Raw genomic sequence first — 18,142 nt, 5'->3', positions numbered from 1 at the left:
ATTTACTTTTATTCCTTTTTTTTTTTTACTGTGCAGCCCCGCATCGATCACCTGTGCGCATCAAAAAGTTACTCATTGTTCCCACTGACGTAGGGATGATGAAAATGAAGAGGCAAAATCGGCTATCTGATATTTTTCTTTTTCTGCTTAACGTAATCCAATATGGAAGTGATTTTTACCCATTTGGTAAATGGGATTTTACCCATTTTTACCCAGTCTACATGTGTTTTGTGGATCTGGAGAAGGCGTATGACCGGGTCCGCCAGGAGATACTGTGGGAAGTGCTGCAGGAGTACGGGGTGGGTCCCTTATTAGGGCAATCCAATCCCTGTATGTCTAAAGCGAGAGCTGTGTCTTCGTGTCATCATTGGTCCGTGCCCTTCAGCTCTCACTGGTTGGCTTGGCAGTCGAGTGTGAAGCAGCTGGGATGAGGATTAGCACCTCTAAATCTGAGGCCATGGTTCTCAGCTTGGAGTAGAGCCGCTGCTCCTTTGTGTCGAAAGGAGCCAGTTGAGGTGGTTTGGGCATCTGGTAAGGATGCCCCCGGGGCACCTCCCTAGGGAGGTGTTTCAGGAACGTCCAGCTGGGAGGAGGCCTCAGGGAAGACCCAGGACTAGGTGGAGAGATTACATCTCCACACTGGCCTGGGAATGCCTCGGGGTCCCCCAGTCATAACACTGCTCAGACTCACAAGCAAACATTCCCATAAGCTTAATTAACATTGCAAGTTATTACATACAAACATTTAAAGCCTTAATGCATTCAAACAATAAATGTAAATATGAAATATACTAATTCCTTGTACACTATCCATATGAACTTGAGCAATCGTGAGCAAACTTTTCAGCCGTTAATGAGGTGCCAAATGAGACAAAGCATGGTGCTACGCATATTCACAATCTACTCAGTTGCAATGCATTTTGCATACTGCTGCTCCACGCAGGCTCTGAGTAGCGCTTATTCACGTAATTATTAGCACACTTGTACTGCTGAAAATGTTTTTTAGAAAATGACATGACTTTTCCAAAACATTCAGTGTTAACTTGTTTTCTAAATTCTAAATTCCATGACATTTCCAGGATTTTAATGACCGTACGCACCCATGCTCTCTGGCGCGGGAGGCGCGCCTCACCAATTGAAAACCTCTGTTCTACATCTAGATAATTGGATCAGGTACGTCTTGCTAAAAATGCAAGCAGTTCCGCAAAATGATACACACAACTAGCTAACTGAATCAAAGTCATGAAATCAGCCTGTTAGCAAGAATTAGCAAGCTAGCGGTTACCTCACCCTGCTGCCATAAAACAGTCAATGAGGCTCTGTACCACAAGCTAGCAATCCAGCTAATATGACATCATTATGTACTGAACAAGATAGCTCTAACAATACCGCTACTGAGTAAACACAAGAACAACAACTCCAACATCAACAACATTGCTGTTAATTTATTTACTATTTAGTAAAAAAAAAAAGATGATCCATAGCGCTGTCATGGGCAAGAAAGTGTTTATTTTACTTGTGCATTTGGCGATCCAGCTTATGGTGTATTACTGCCATCTGCTGAGCTGGACTGTGGAGTGTAACAAGAAAGTCTTTCAGTGGAGTCAAATGTCCACTGAAGATGAAGAAATTTGTGAAAATACGTAACAAAACTAATGTGGGATTAAACAGAGTCTACTTTAAAAGGTAGCTTACCACCTGGAGTTTACTTGTAAACAAACAAGTTATGTTTACATTAATTCTTGAGGTCTAACAAACATGTGGAATGCACACCCCCCAATTAATGGTATGAAATGTATATTGTGTTAAATATTTATATCTATATAATATTTTTGGCCATATCGCCCTGCCCTAGCGCTACATATAACAAAACCAAAATACAACATCCAAACGTGTTTGTGGGGTCGCACGAGCAAAACTGCTTGTCATTACCATAAGTTAGTCTCCGTTAAACTTCACTGAGCATGTGAGCGCACATGCGTCAACCAAACCTGATCAGAACTGAGAAAGGAAGCATAACAATTTGTATTAAACCGTGCTTTGCAGTTTAGTAATTGTGCAACATCATAATCGCAATTAGGGCTGCAACTAACGATTATTTTGATAATCGATTAATCTAATTATTATTAGAATGATTATTCGACTATTCTGCAAATATTGCAACGATTAATCATTTGCTCTTAACCAATTATTCAGCTTGTGCCCGACTTAAAAGGTTGGATTAAATGCGCTTACTAAAAAAATAAAAAATAAAAATAAAATAAAAAAAAGAGGACAAAAATAAAATACCTCTAAATGACATTCACTGAATTAATGGGAAAAAATACTTCAAATTTCATACAGTAAAGAAATTCACAACAACAAATTAAATTTTTATCAAGTGTTTTTGTCTTTTCTAAAAATCCTTAAAACAAGATATATTTAATTGAGAAGCAGCATATAAGATATTTAGACTTGCTTTAAGAGAATGTATCTTAAATGCAAGTGTATTTTGTATATAAGTGTATTGTATCACTTGGTTATACTTCTGCAAGTGCAGTAAAGACAAAATATACTTCTTATAGTCAAGATCTATTCTCTAAAAGCAAGTCTATATATCTTATACTGCTTCTCAGGTGAATACATCTTTTTTAAAGGATTTTTAGATATTTTAAATATTTGTATTTTTAATATTATTTTCAACATTCTCAGATAACAATAATTTTCTTCTACAGTATAGCTGCTGAAAAAAAGTTGCTTTAAAGGTGCTATAAGATTTTTACTGTACCAAATAATAAAATGACCATAATACATCATTAGAGAATTAGGAAACATGCCAAGTTGAAATACTGGCTTCTCTGATAACAATGCTACTGCAAGTATATTCTATTTTGAAGTCTCCATTCCGGGCCGGAATTTTTGTTTATGTTTTGGCCTGTGTGATCCCACCCACTGCCCACACACCAATAGTAATTTGATACCGCCGATTTGAACAAGTATGCAGGCAAACAACACTGCGTGCTTCAGCCATGGAACCCGGCACACAAACTTGATCAGAGATAACAGATTCCACCTGACCTAAAAAGCCTCGCCATCTGTCTAAAAACTACAATGACCAGAGGCGTAGTAAAACAAGGATTAATATTGGAGATGCCTTTGGAAGATGGAGACAGCTTAAAGCCCAAAAAAAATAAAAAATACAAATAATTTTGTTGCCGTATATAATGGGGCAAAGACTACCCTCTCTCACCTTTTTGTTCAATTCCATCCATCTTTAACTCACAAAAAAAAAAAAAAAACCTCTTATTAATAAAGCGGCATATTACCAATTTTCTTCACAATAAGAAATGCACAGTGACATATATTATGATTCAATAACTATCACGTTATAATCTAGCTGCAGCGTGCGCTCGAGGGATGAGCTTCCCCGCGACAGTGTGTGCATCAGTCAGGTGCAGTTTCAATCTCTCACCGTTAAATCGGTACATTCATGCAACTCATAGAAGAACACCTTTTCTTCTCCAGACTATCGATTTTCGAGATGTCCCAAACAGTTTTTAGAGTCCCAAACGGCTTCATCAGAGAAAATAACTTTGCACCAGTCTTCTGCTGTCCATTTCTTGTACTTCCCGCAGAATTTCAGTCTGTCCTTGAAGTTTATCTTGGAGAGAAGTGGCTTCTTTGCTGCCCTTCTTAACACAAGCCCACTGTCCAAAAGTCTTCACCTCACTGTGTGTGCAGATGCACTCACACCAACCTGCTGCCAATATTGAGCAAGCTCTGCACTGGTGGTGACACGATTGCGTAGCTGACTCCTCAGGAGGAGACGGTCCTGGCACTTGCTGGAAACTCTGGGACATCCTGAAGACTTCTTCACTGCAGTTGACCCTCTCTCCTAGAAGTTCCTGATGATCTGGTAAATGGTTCTTTCAGGTGCAATATTCTTTGCAGCAATTTCTTTGCATGTGAGGCCATTTTGATGCAAAGCGATGATGGTTGCACGTCTTTCTTTAGAGGTAACCATAGCGAACAAGAACACAATGATTGGAAGCACTTCTTCCCTCCTTTTATAGCAATCAGTCTACTCTTATAATCCAATCAGAATGATAGAGTTATTTTACCTGAATAGTACTAGTTCACACTTTCCCAGGTCCAAAAAACTGTGAATTTGGGGTTTTTGTGATAGTTAATTTTTTTAGCCAATGAAGCTTTTTGCAATTATTTAAAATGCATCTGATCACTCTGCACAATAATCTAGAAACGATGCGAAACACCACACCAACTGAAGCAGAAAATTTTGCGAAACACAAAATTGATGTCACTGCCAATTAGTGTTGTCAAAAGTACCGGTACTTCGGTACCAAGTCGATACTAAAACAAAAAAGATGTAATGGTACCAGTGTTTCTGCAGTATCGGTAGTACCGAGCACCGAATCCATCCTGTACCAGCGCACAGTATGACTGGCACACGACAGCTTTAAAATGCTCACAGGCTTATTTTGAATGCGTGCTCTGTTACTTCTTTTACACTGAAATGGACAATTAATCAAATTAAAATCGTGACATGCCCTATTATGATTTATTAAACCGATAAAGGCTGCAATCTACAGTGGAAGAGATGTGTACGTTAAATAAATCCAACCTCTCATCCACTAGAAACTCCACAAACATTGAGATTCATTCACGATGTATGAGATGACAGAGTACTTATCTATTGTGTATCATGTAAAATATATATTTATATAATTAAAATCACAGCATCTAATCTAATCTCAGCTCAGCTTTATTTATATCACATTTAAAACAACAGATAACCAAAGTGTGTCACAGTAATACAATTTAAAACGTAACATTTTATAACAACCCGATCCCTCAGGCTAATTAAGCCTCCGAGTGGAATAAAGGCCGACTGCAGATGGTGGTGCAACAGAGAGAGAGAATTTTTATGGGCAGCTGACAGTCATGTGTTTGTGTCTTTTGTTTAAGTTTTTCATTAAACTATTATTTATATTGTCAAGCCAGTTCTCGCCGCCTCCTTTCCCTTAATCCCTTTACAGACCACATACACAAACACCAGTAATCTAAAACACAAACACTCCAAAACTGTGACCTACATTTCATTCATCAGACTTAAGTTTAAAAAGATGAAATTTCAGACGTGCCTTAAAAGTCTTCAATGATCACACAGTGTTGCAAACCGTTTATCCAGAAAAGTGAAGCATACGGCAAAAAACTAGTCATAATAAAAGCATGATTCAAAATAAAATCTCGATGCCTGAAATTGAAAAAAATATATATATTACAACTTTATAGTAAAATTTAATATTCTCTATAATAATAATAATTAAAGTATCACAAGCAAGACATCTGTTGAATAAAAGTTTGGCAAAAAAAAAAAAAAAAAAGGAATGACATGTTAAAAATGTTTATGTTCCCTTGTTAAAAGTTTTAAGAATGTATTGTTAGACACCATTTTGATGATGAAATTAAATTAAACTTAAAAATTTTTTTTGGAAAATAATAATAATTATTAAACTATAATTATTAAAAATAACTAAACTGGTGTGTTCAATAGCACAATCATATTTTTGCTGTGGTATCTAAATTGGTATCGAGAACCGTGAAATGTAACTGGTATCGGTACCGACTACTGAAATTTTGGTACCGTGACAACACTACTGCCAATACTTTTGGCCATGGCTGTAGATGATTGATTTTACTAATAAAATACTGTATATACAGCTTAATAACGACATGGAGAATATTTAATAGTCCTGATAATATCAAACATGATGTCTGATTTCACTAGTAAACTTAAGTAGATGTATGGCCTACATTTTGTTTTACAGAACAAGTAAAGTGTCAATGTGCAACCCTATGTGTCTAATATAATTGGATTTTCAGAATTATTAATAGTTCTATTCTGGTGTCACCATTACCCTCTGCTGGGCAGATTTTCTTTCCCACTCCATAATTTTGCACTTTAATAAACAGAACTTTTTGTTAAGTTTTATAAGTTAAGGAACTGTTTTGACTATGTTTCGTTGCATTGTTTTCATACGAATCATATAAATAATTACACCCATAATCATTAGTTTTTTTTTTAATGAACACATTTTAATAAAACACAGGAAATAAAATTTCACTTTTTTATTAGACAAGTCAAATAAATAATCGATAATCAAAATAATAAAAAAAAAAATTGTACACCTCACACGATATCTAAAACACAACAAAATGTGGCACAATGGACAAACAGGTCAGTCTAGTGCAAGTTTACATAGGAAACAAGATGGTCGCAAAAAAGATTTCAGTGTAAACAGGCCCCTAGTTCTTTAGGCGATGTGTGAAATAAGCAAGATTATCTCATCAAGTCCTGCCTGCTATACACCAATATACTATTCAGTGCTTTTGTGCAAATGTGATACTTCCCTGTTAAAGGGCTACTCATTGTTAGCGTAAGAATTCAATGCCCAAAAAATTCAGTTTACACAAGGGTCAAGGTAAATACCCTTAACTGGGAAAATAATTGTCTACAAGCTGTAACTGGAACACTCCTTTGACACAAGTTAAATCTTTTATTCTAGTCATGCCAGGTTTGACATTAATGATTGTAAATGCTATTGAGTTACACTCAAATGCTACACCAAATGCAGCTCTCACATATCTCACGCAACCAAAAAAGGCATGGTGATAGCCCCTGGTCACTGAATGCTTTCTTAGTGGTAACATTTTTCTGTTATTATTAACCTTAAGTTATTCAACATTCTCTATGTTGTATTGCTTTGGGTAGATCTCGAGTTTCTTAAGGCAAGTTTATAATATATTGGTTAAAAACGAATCAGACTTATATTATTATAATATTAAATTTAGCATTATGGTAAGAATGCTTTAAAGAAAAGTAGTTGTTTTGTTTGACTATTTTCAAAGCTCCAAATAAAGAGAAAATTATACAAGAGGAAATATCTTAAAGTATTTACCTCACTGACAGAATTACCCAAATATAGACTTTACAATGTGGTTATATAATACAGCTTCTTGGTTTACCCAAAACATTTACTATATCGTGACACATATCGTGATATAAAATTACTTATATATTGATTTACAATTTTGGTCATATCAGCCAAGCTTATGACATACAAGGGAACAGTGGTGCACTGAAATGTTAGCCAGATTCAAGATTACTTGACTCAAAACACGTGGCCTTAATGAGATCCAATAACCATTCAGCTCCACTCTCATAGATTTGGTGAAGCAGTGTCTAGACCAGGGGTCGGCAATCTATGGCACATGTGCCAGCGTTGTTTTCCTTATTACATCACGCGTTGTTCTGAAAGCAAAAAGAAACAAATGAAACTCGGAATGTAGGCTGTCATCCACAACCGAAGCAATACAGGCACGTTTACTCACAATTAACCGAACGTGAAACGCTGCCGGCTCGTGATGTGTGAATGGCTTGTCCACACTAAATTGTGTGGTCTGTTGGGTATACTGCAGTCTCGACACATTTTAACTTTTTGTTTAGCCTCCCATTCTGCGTGATCATGAGGATGGATTACTTTAAGATGTAGATTAGAATGCAGGTGCAGAATTTATATAAATACATAGTCATCTACTCTCTCGCCGTAGCTGGTGTGCCACTAATTACCCCTCCCAATCCTTGCTTCCTTGTGATCACCCAGCGTGATTTCACCGAACCATGTTGATGTGTTAATTTTACTTATCAAAAAATCTATGCTTTTAAGTAAGCTAGAAAATGACTGTTTTAGGCAAAGAATGCCATTTTTTCAATCTACTGATTAAGGCGGCTATTTTCAAAGATGTGCATGTCATGTTTAGAATACATTAAGTTTATTGTAGGCTACATCACAGGCCAATTTTTCTTTTTTTTTTTTTTTTTACATTGGAACTGTTATTGGTTAACGTTCTTTACCAAACAGCTGTCATATAAGATCAATGGCTGATGCACGACTGCACGTTGTGAAATACGTGCAACTTTCCAGCAAATTTTTTCTCTCTCGTAGATTTGGCTTAGTCTACCTGTTCCTTTAGAACAGGCTATTTGGGTTGCGCTATTGGTACTGCACTATTCTTAATATTGTTTTCAATAAATAAACCTGTATTTGCTAAATGTGATTGCGTGTTATGTTCTATATTTAATGTATAATGATCAGAATGCAAAGCGAGTACGTTGCAGGTAAATGCCCCTTTTCAGCGGAATTTAGCGTCAGATATGGAATAGATTAAGTATTTGAAATGGGTTGCATAAACACAATTTTTAGGACTGTTTTATGAAGATTGGTTTCATTTTAGACTAGTTGACTCCAAAAGTTTTGTTTGAATGTCAGTGAAATTAGTCGGTCCGCACATCCCTAGTAGACATAATATATTAAATATTTAAGATACCACACAATTATGCGATCAGTAATCAAATTTGTGACAATAACTGGGTTAAAACTAATTTTGTACAAAAAGACAGGTTCTCTTTCATTAAAGCACTTTCACATGATGCTCTGTGAACATTCACATGCAGGATCATGACTATATCAAAATCATTGGGTTTTGTACAAATTTTTCCACTCAAACTGCTATGCTGATAATATCAGTTCTTCATTTGTAATGAAAAATAAATGCCACTGACCAGGAAAATAGAAAATGGCACTCCATGTCAAAAAGGTTGCAGACCCCTGGTCTAGACCTACTCTGTTAAGTTTTTATGCCTTCAGCTTCAAATACAGTGATTAAATGTGTATTGATCTAAAACATTTTGCAGAGCGCTGCAGTTATGGTACTACATGAATGCAAATGTGTTAAACAATGAGATGTGTCAGTGAGCTTGTAAAACCGTTAGAAAAGAAATGTGTCAAATGTCATTCTCAGGCCAATTAGGCTATGCCGGTACAGAATCGCATCGTTCAGAATTAAATTGCATTGATGACGTCACCAGCAATGACATCCGATGGAAGACCAGATTGGGCCAAGAAATCCAAACTAATTAGGGCGGATAAATAATCATCATTAAACATGGTAAGGACACGCCCACGACTATGAGCGAGAGTGATGACTGCTGAATGATCTTGCTGCGTATGTCTAACGTTATCTCAACCTGTCATAAATGTAAAGGTGGCGTTACCTTACTGGAACTGACAGTGTTCATTAATGTCCGTGCAATGCACTCACGAATATACGAAGTTACACTTTATTCTTATATAATTATTCCATTAACACTCCATCTTGAACACTGAATCAAAACAGTGTGGGACCACGACAACTTGTCAACGTTGACAATTTTTTTCGCAAGCCAAAATTATGAACAGCTAGACTATTAATAAAGCATGAAATACCACACACGCCCTTGTTGACAGACTTGAATAGCACACTATCATCATAACAACAGTGGAAACATGCAGTTCTCCACCGGCATCGACATTTAGCAGCTTCGGCCTCACCTCAACCATCATAGGCACACCCAATCCCAAATATTACCGACACCGGCCATTTAAATATGCCTTTAAATGCTTAATTGCAGCTATTTAATTGCGAAACAGTTTTCGGATACACGAAGAAACAAATGACATAAGCTGTTATTACTTATTCAGCGACTTTAGTGCTGAGTAGGTGCTAACGTTAGCTAACATTAGTATGGGTCAAACCACTGCAATCAGGCCGGCTGAAACAAATGTCACACAATTATGTAAATTAGTTATGAATACTGTCGTCGTGTCTACGTTTGTATGCAAGTTATGACATTAGCCCGCGTTTGTTTCCATCTCTCGCAGATATTCCCACCCTTATTTTACTCTAACGGCCTGTCCGCCATTTTGAGTCAGTCAGGCAGGCGGTGCAAATTTCACCGCCACATACTCACTTAAACCGACTCACTTTCACCAGACTGCAGCCAGCAACACATACCGAGTGTCCTTACCTTCTTACATGAAGCGTTTATCATCTGCCAGGTCACAAAAGCAGGGGAAAAAAACTTAAAACGAATGAGATATGTCTCTTCTGAAAGTCCGGCTCAGTCAGCGCTGTTTCTCCTTGATTTCTGCACCGCATAACCGTCTACTGATGACGGACGGACACGCGCACGGTGCTGCAGGGGGCGCGCCCGCCTTGAGGAGTCACAGCAACCTTCAGCCGAGACTGCGGATGAGTTACATTTGCGAGCTTTTGGAATAGGTTGGTTCTATGAACTTGTTTTTGTGTCAAAACGGCAGCAGTAGGTTTAGTTATGTTATTTAGGACTACCATAGTTTTAAAATATGGATTTTTAAATTATCAATATTTGTAAAAAATGTATATAGTTGCCCATAAAGAAAAAAGTTCCCCGACAACTGGGACAACTTCAACACCAAAATTAGCATGTTAACCAAGTTTCCACTAAAATGTAATAGTTAGCCTACTAAAATAAATGGTATTAGTACTGTAAACCGTTATTAAAAAGAATAAAAGTAAAGACAATCTAATATTTTGTTTTAGTGTATGCTAAGGCTACTAAATTATCATACAGAAATTTGAATCCAAAAACGATGGTGGCGGATAATGGTAGCCAAACACTGTTTAGCCCAAAACGGAGCACTTTTATTAAAATGAATGGGAGAAATTAAAACGCCCAATATGGCGGAATAAGAAATGGATGTCCCATTAATTTTTTTTTAAATTGTATAATAATTGCTTGATAGTCCCTTACAGTGAGTTCTTAAAATTAATGTATCACAGACGTTATTCTGTCATCACTGAGAATACTGCATAGCAAATCTATTGAAATGAACTGATCTAATTGAATAAAATCTGCTTCAAAGCAAACAAAGTCTTAATAGGCTATTGAGTAACAATATATAGCTAAACAAACATCCAACAAACATTTTAACCATTCATAAGATCAGTAGGATAGTCCCTTATTGTGAGCAAAGATGTTTCTGTTATGGACATTAATTACATTGTTAAAATGACAGTGGCCAGAGGTGAACGACCCTTTAAATAGGCCAAGAGAAGATGCCTCGTAAATTCACTGGCATCAGCCATAAACAGCGGCAGATGCCTCGTAAATTCACTGGCATTATTAATAAACAGCGGCAGATGCTGTAGAAATTCACTGGCATCATTCATATCAGCGGCAGATGCCTCGTAAATTCACTGGCATTATTAATAAACAGCGGCAGATGCTGTAGAAATTCACTGGCATGATTTATAAACAGTCGCAGATGCCTCGTAAATTCAATGGCATCATCCAAAAACGGGCAGATGCCTCATAAATTAACTTGAATTATTCATAAACAGCGGCAGATGCCATAGAAATTCACTGGCATCATTCTTAAACAGCAGCAGCTGCCGTGTAAATTCACTGGTATTATTCATAAACAATGACAGATGCCATAGAAATTCACTGGCATCATTCATAAACAGCGGCAGTTGCCTGTAGAAATTCACTGGCATCATTCATAATAAACAGCGGCAGATGCCATAGAAATTCACTGGCATTATTCATAAACAGCGGCAGATGCCATAGAAATTCACTGGCATCATTCATAAACAGCGACAGATGCCATAGAAATTCACTGGCATCATTCATAAACAGCGACAGATGCCATAGAAATTCACTGGCATCATTCATAAACAGCGGCAGATGCCATAGAAATTCACTGGCATCATTCATAAACAGCGACAGATGCCATAGAAATTCACTGGCATCATTCATAAACAGCGACAGATGCCATAGAAATTCACTGGCATCATTCATAAACAGCGGCAGTTGCCTGTAGAAATTCACTGGCATCATTCATAATAAACAGCGGCAGATGCCATAGAAATTCACTGGCATTATTCATAAACAGCGGCAGATGCCATAGAAATTCACTGGCATCATTCATAAACAGCGACAGATGCCATAGAAATTCACTGGCATCATTCATAAACAGCGACAGATGCCATAGAAATTCACTGGCATCATTCATAAACAGCGACAGATGCCATAGAAATTCACTGGCATCATTCATAAACAGCGACAGATGCCATAGAAATTCACTGGCATCATTCATAAACAGTGACAGATGCCATAGAAATTCACTGGCATCATTCATAAACAATGACAGATGCCATAGAAATTCACTGGCATCATTCTTAAACAGCGACAGATGCCATAGAAATTCACTGGCATCATTCATAAACAATGACAGATGCCATAGAAATTCACTGGCATCATTCATAAACAATGACAGATGCCATAGAAATTCACTGGCATCATTCATAAACAGCGACAGATGCCATAGAAATTCACTGGCATTATTCATAAACAATGACAGATGCCATAGAAATTCACTGGCATTATTCATAAACAATGACAGATGCCATAGAAATTCACTGGCATTATTCATAAACAGCGACAGATGCCATAGAAATTCACTGGCATTATTCATAATAAACAGTGGCAGATGCCTCGTAAATAGTAGTTTTGTGTACCTCCACTTAGTGCACAACTATGAATCTGCATCAATGTGTGCAAATTGTTTATGGTAGGTGTTGCATTGTCATTTATGGTTTTCATCTCAAAACATGGCATGATATTTCTGCTTGAGCCATTATGAATTCGATTTTGATTATGAAAGATTAATGATGAACATAAACATGAAAATAATATTTCTATCCCAGCGTTGTTGTGATACACACATCTAAGGGTTTGTTCACCCCAAAATGAAAAATGTATCATTTACCATCCCAGATGTGTATGACTTTCTTCTGCTGAACACAAATGAAGATTTTATTTCAGCTCTGTATGTTCATTCAATGCAAGTGAATGGTGGCCAGAACTTTGAAGCTCCAAAAGGTAGCATAAAAGTAACCCATATGACTCAAGTGGTTAAATCAATGTCTTCAGAAATGATTATGATAGGTGTGAGTGAGAAACAGGTCAATATTTAAGTCTTCTTTACTATAAATCTCCACTTTCACTTCCACATTCTTTGTGCATATCGCCACCTTCTGGGCAGGGAGGAGAATATCTATGTGGTGAGAGAATTTTCATTTTTGTGTGAAATATCCCTTTAAAAAGAGGCCACTGTGTGATTAAATTGTTTTATTTTTGTTAGCACATTTCACAAAGCATTTTGTCAATGCAATAATAGTAGGCTCTTTCTTGGCCTATTGAAAGCATACAAACTCAGTCAGGTCTGAAATGCATGCATTTGCCCTCCATTCTTAACACTGTTCTGTGGCCCTTCATCTTCTATGCTATACATGAACAGTGCACATGAACAAACAAAGTTAGATATACAAAGGACCATAAACAGTCCAGTTTACAAATTGCAGAACCTTTAGTTAGATACACTCAGTATCATTTAACAGCAAGTTACACTCTTTTAAAGGGTTGTATTTTTTTTTAATAGATCTTGAGTTTCATATAGTCATAAAAACTAGAGGATCATCTGGCATGTGGGCAATTGTAGTAGATCATTTGCACCTTTTCATATTTTCTTTTATATTAATATGTTTTAAACTTACCTAGAACACTTTCAAATTCACATCTGTTAATTCACTTTCAGTATTTAAAGTCTTTTTAATAGGTAAATGACTTTGGTTTCTTGAGTATAATTTATGTTCTCTTACGAGAGGTTCTCTCGTATTGCGTAAGCTAGCTTACGCTACGGGAAAGATTCATCTTTTCTGAGATATTGAAGCCAAAAAATTATCCTTAATTTTTGTATCCATTGTCAACGCAGTGCGGCAGCTGCAGACCTTGAGCGGGCTATCTAGCGAGCTCATAGGTTGCTCTGCAGCAACTGCTGCAGCCTATAGACGAGCTTGGGCGAACTCAGCATCCAATGAGAGGCGTCCGCGCTCACTGCATCAAAGCCCGCCAAAATGGGCGTGACTAGAGTGCATATAAGCGTAGTTCAGTAGGCTGGAACCCTGATTTTCATCTCTTCAGCGAAGCTCTTCGCATCTCTGAACTGGAAGCCGCGTCGCCGTTCGAGGGGCATCTAGCAAGCGTGGACAGCGCTCGAAGAAGCCGGCCGTCTTCGCCACCTTCAGCCATCCTGCGAGCTACGCCATCCGGCGACGTATCCTTTTTTAGAGCAAGCTAAGTTCCTCAGCGAACTTCACAAAAGAGTATCGAGCGTCTTTTTAAAGATGCCTCGTTCCACTTGCGCCTCATGTCGCGCCCTTCTCAGCACCGGAGACCGCCACATCATCTGCGCTCTCTGCCTGGGACTGGGGCACGCAGAGCTCGCCCTCGCTGAGGGCGGATGCGATTTCTGCGAGGAGCTACCGATGTCGACCCTGCGGGCTCGACTCGAAGCGCTCAAAGCAGAAGCCACCGCGCCGCCTTACGTTCCGCCGCACAGAAAGAAGCGCCGCTCCCAAAGGCTGCCGGAAACTGTGGTTGAAGCGACTGCCTCGCCGGAGCCTCTCCCTCGAGCATCGTTTTCACCCTCCCCGCCCCCCCGGGACACGCAGTTGCCGCCGAGCGGCCGAACTGCTGCCATCTCGGATGACGAGGCGGAGGATAAGGCCTGCTGTTCCATCATGGCTTCGGACAGCGAGGAGTGGTCAGGCTCTCAAGCCTCCTCCTCGGCCCAGGAATCCAGCAGGACCCGCGCCGGAGTCGAAGGGGAATTAACACGCCTCCTCACACAGGCCGCCGACCACCTCGGGCTCGAGTGGTCACTGCCCCCTGAGCAGGCACCCAACAGACTCGACGGCTGCTTTCTTCAAAGCCATCGCCGCTCTACACCCGCGGCCCGGGCCGCTCCATTCCTGCCGGAACTACACACGGAGCTTGCAAAGTCGTGGAACGCTCCTTTTTCGGCCAGGACCCGTTCCCACGTCTCCACCTCTCTCGCGTCGGTGGACGGCGCCACCGAGAGAGCCTACTCCTCCATCCCCCCGGTCGAGGACTCGGTATCAGTACACCTTTGCCCGCCCTCCGCGAGATGGCGGTCTAAGCCTGTGCTCCCGTCTAAGGCCTGCAGAGCGACTTCCGCCTATGTTGGCCGTGCCTATTCCGCCGCCGGCCAAGCCGCATCTGCTCTGCACTCCATGGCCGTTTTACAGATCCTACAAGCGGACCTTCTTCGGGAGTGGGATGAGAAAGGCAGGCACCCAGAGGCTGTTACTGATCTACGGCGCGACAGACCTCGCCCTTCAGGCTACCAAAGCTGCAGCTCAAGCCCTAGGGAAGTGCATGGCCTCGCTGACTGTGACCGAGAGACACCTGTGGCTAACGCTAGCTGACATGGGAGAAGCAGAGCGCTCCACGTTCCTCAACGCACCGCTCTCTCCGACCGGTCTCTTCGGCTCCGCGGTGAGTGTCATTGTTGACCGCTTCTCAGAAGTCCAGAAAGCCACTCAAGCCATGAACCTCTTCCTGCCGCGTCGCGCTAGCTCCTCTGCAGGCCGCTCACATGATCAGCCTCCTGCACGAGCCTCTTCACAGCGCCCAGCTCAACAATCTCAGACTTCTCAGCGTCGACAGGGCGGCCGCCCTCGATCAGCGCTCAGACAGCCGCCGCGAGACCGCCGCCCCGGGGCCTCGATTTAAGGTAACGTTGAAACCAGAGCAACCGAAGTCTTCCTAACTTTGTTGAACAAACGACGGCTCAGTCCCGCCGCAGCCGGACCACCGTCAAAGCTTTGCCCCTGTCAGTCCCCTTCTCTCAGGCTACTACAGTGGTGAATTTAGCAGCCAACAAGCCGGTGACACTGCCCGCTTGCCTGCACTCAAACGCCGTTTTCACGGCGACCCAAATAAATCCTGTAAAGAGCAAACATGTCTTATGTGTAGAAAAAGTGCCCACAACCCAGTGTTCAGCCCCTACACACAAGCATAACACATCCCGTGCCCCTATCAGAGCACGCTCTCATAAAGCGGTTACTGAACCGCTCGAAGCGTCAGAGTCAATGAAGGCGCCCACAAATGCGTCTGGCGCCCATTCTCTGCCCGCTCTGTCACACGACCAGCCCTATGTGTAGAAAATGTGCCCACAATCCAGTGTTCACTTCTGCACACAAGCACTGCATGTCTCGTGTCCCCACCAGAGCACGCTCACATAAAGCGGTTACTGAATCGCTCGAGCGCTAGAGTCAATAAATGCGCCCACGAATACGTGCGCGCGCCCATTCTCTGCCCGCTCTGTTACACGGCCAGCAAACATTCCTCTGTGTGTAAGTCCCGTGCCCATGACTATGCTTGCGCATCACGTAACAGATGTGACTCTTTCCCCATTCATTCCAATCGGGAAGTCACTCACAAAACAGCCTGTTCATGCTGTCTGCGAGCAATCATGCATGAACACACTAAACACGCTCACACATTTTGTTCAGCGCTCTGTGTGCGGCAATCAGAGCGAATTGGCCATTCACCATCTAGCGTTACGCTTCAAAGCGTGGGAAGCTATTCCAGGGATATCCAAGTGGGTGTTAAGCACAATACAACAGGGCTATTTGCTACAGTTCGATCGCCGCCCTCCTCGCTTCAGAGCGCGGCTCGAAACCACTGTGAACACGGAAGCACCGTCCTTCCGTTCGGCCTGTCCTTAGCACCCCGTACTTTCACGAAGTGCATGGATGCTTCGCTCGCACCCCTGCGGATTCAGGGTTTGTGAATTCTGAACTATTTGGACGACTGGCTGATTATGGCTCAGTCACATATGGAGCTTCTGTCTCACAGAGCAGTTCTCCTCAGCCATCTGAACAGTTTGGGTCTTGCAGTCAATTGGACCAAGAGCTCACTACAGCCCAGTCAGACAATTTCCTTCCTTGGAATAGAACTAGACTCCGTGGCAATGACGGCTCGCTTATCTACACAGCGCGCACGCCGTGTTCAGCGACTAGCCGCATCTTTTCAGATGAACAGCCTCACGCCTCTGAAGAAATTCCAGAGAGTGCTAGGTTACATGGCCTCAGCCGCAGCAGTACTTCAGCTGGGTTTACTGCACATGCGGCGCTTTAGCATTGGCTAAACACCCGCGCGTCTCGCCGGGCTTGGTCCACAGGCCGCCAGCCCATCAAGGTGACTCAGACCTGTATATCAGCTCTGCAGCCCTGGACAGTGGCCGAATGGTATCAGCGGGGAGTGACAATGGGAGCTGTATCTCGCCGAAAAGTCATCTCGACAGACGCGTCCAACACGGGTTGGGGCGCGGTCTGCGAGGGCTCTCCGGTTTTCGGCCTATGGTCAGTTCAGGAAAAGCTCCTTCACATAAATTGTCTGGAAATGATAGCGGTCGAGTACGCGCTCGTGCGCTTTCTCCCGGTCATTCAGGGTCACCACGTCCTGGTCCGTTCGGACAACAGATCTGTGGTATCCTACCTAAACTGTCAGGGCGGTTCTTCCATCTGACGAAACGCATACTGAGTTGGTCCCAGTGCTACCTGCGCTCGCTGAGGGCGACGCACGTGCCAGGCCACCTGAACGACGGCCCGGACAGACTGTCCAGAGACAATATTCCCCCAGGGGAATGGTCCCTGCACGCTCAAACAGTCCAGACGTTATGGCACCTATTCGGCAGAGCAGAGATAGACCTCTTTGCGTCCAAAGAGAACTCTCACTGCCCAATATTTTTCTCGAAAAGCGAGGACGCGCTGGCCCAGGACTGGCCCAGACGCCCGCTTACGCCTTCCCTCCCGTCTCGCTATTGCCACAGGTAATGCAGAGGATCAGGGAAACGCGTCACTCGGTGCTCCTCATAGCCCCGCGTTGGGAGAATCAGACATGGTTCCCGGAGCTTACGCAGCTGTCACTGACAGCGCCGTGGCCCATCCCAGTGAGAGCAGATCTCCTCTCTCAAGCTCGCGGCACAATCTGGCATCCCCACCCAGAGCGCTGGGCGCTGCATGCGTGGGTGATCAATGACTACCCGTCGCTCTGCCAGAAGGAGTAATAAACACCATCATACACGCTAGAGCCCCTTCCACGAGAAGACTCTATGCGTCAAAATGGTCTGTGTTCTCAAAATGGTGCACCGACAGAGACCTGGACCCGCGGACATGTGGGGTGTCGTACGCTGCTCGTATTTCTACAAGAGCTGCTGGATAAGGGCAGATCCCCATCCACGCTCAAAGTGTATGTGGCGGCCGTTGCGGCGTTCGCTGAACCCCTGCACGGCCAGTCATGGGGTAAAACGAGCTGGTCATCCGGCTTCCACAGGGGAGCTAGAAGGAT

The 18,142-nt window shown here is 41.9% G+C and overlaps 1 protein-coding gene across 1 annotated transcript in view; it reads right to left on the bottom strand.

Moving 5' to 3' along the window:
- LOC127625247 (lissencephaly-1 homolog B) overlaps positions 1 to 10,055 on the bottom strand; it is a 41,434-nt gene extending 31,379 nt beyond the window's left edge. Inside the window, exon 1 of the mRNA XM_052100409.1 lies at positions 9,908 to 10,055. The gene's annotated coding sequence lies outside the window, so the exon portion shown is untranslated. The remainder of the gene's footprint in view (positions 1 to 9,907) is intronic.
- Between the last annotated feature and the right edge of the window lie 8,087 nt (positions 10,056 to 18,142).

Source organism: Xyrauchen texanus, chromosome 31 (genome assembly GCF_025860055.1).
Source record: "Xyrauchen texanus isolate HMW12.3.18 chromosome 31, RBS_HiC_50CHRs, whole genome shotgun sequence".
Taxonomy (NCBI): Eukaryota; Metazoa; Chordata; class Actinopteri; order Cypriniformes; family Catostomidae; genus Xyrauchen; species Xyrauchen texanus.
This window is presented reverse-complemented; position numbering and strand designations above follow the sequence as displayed.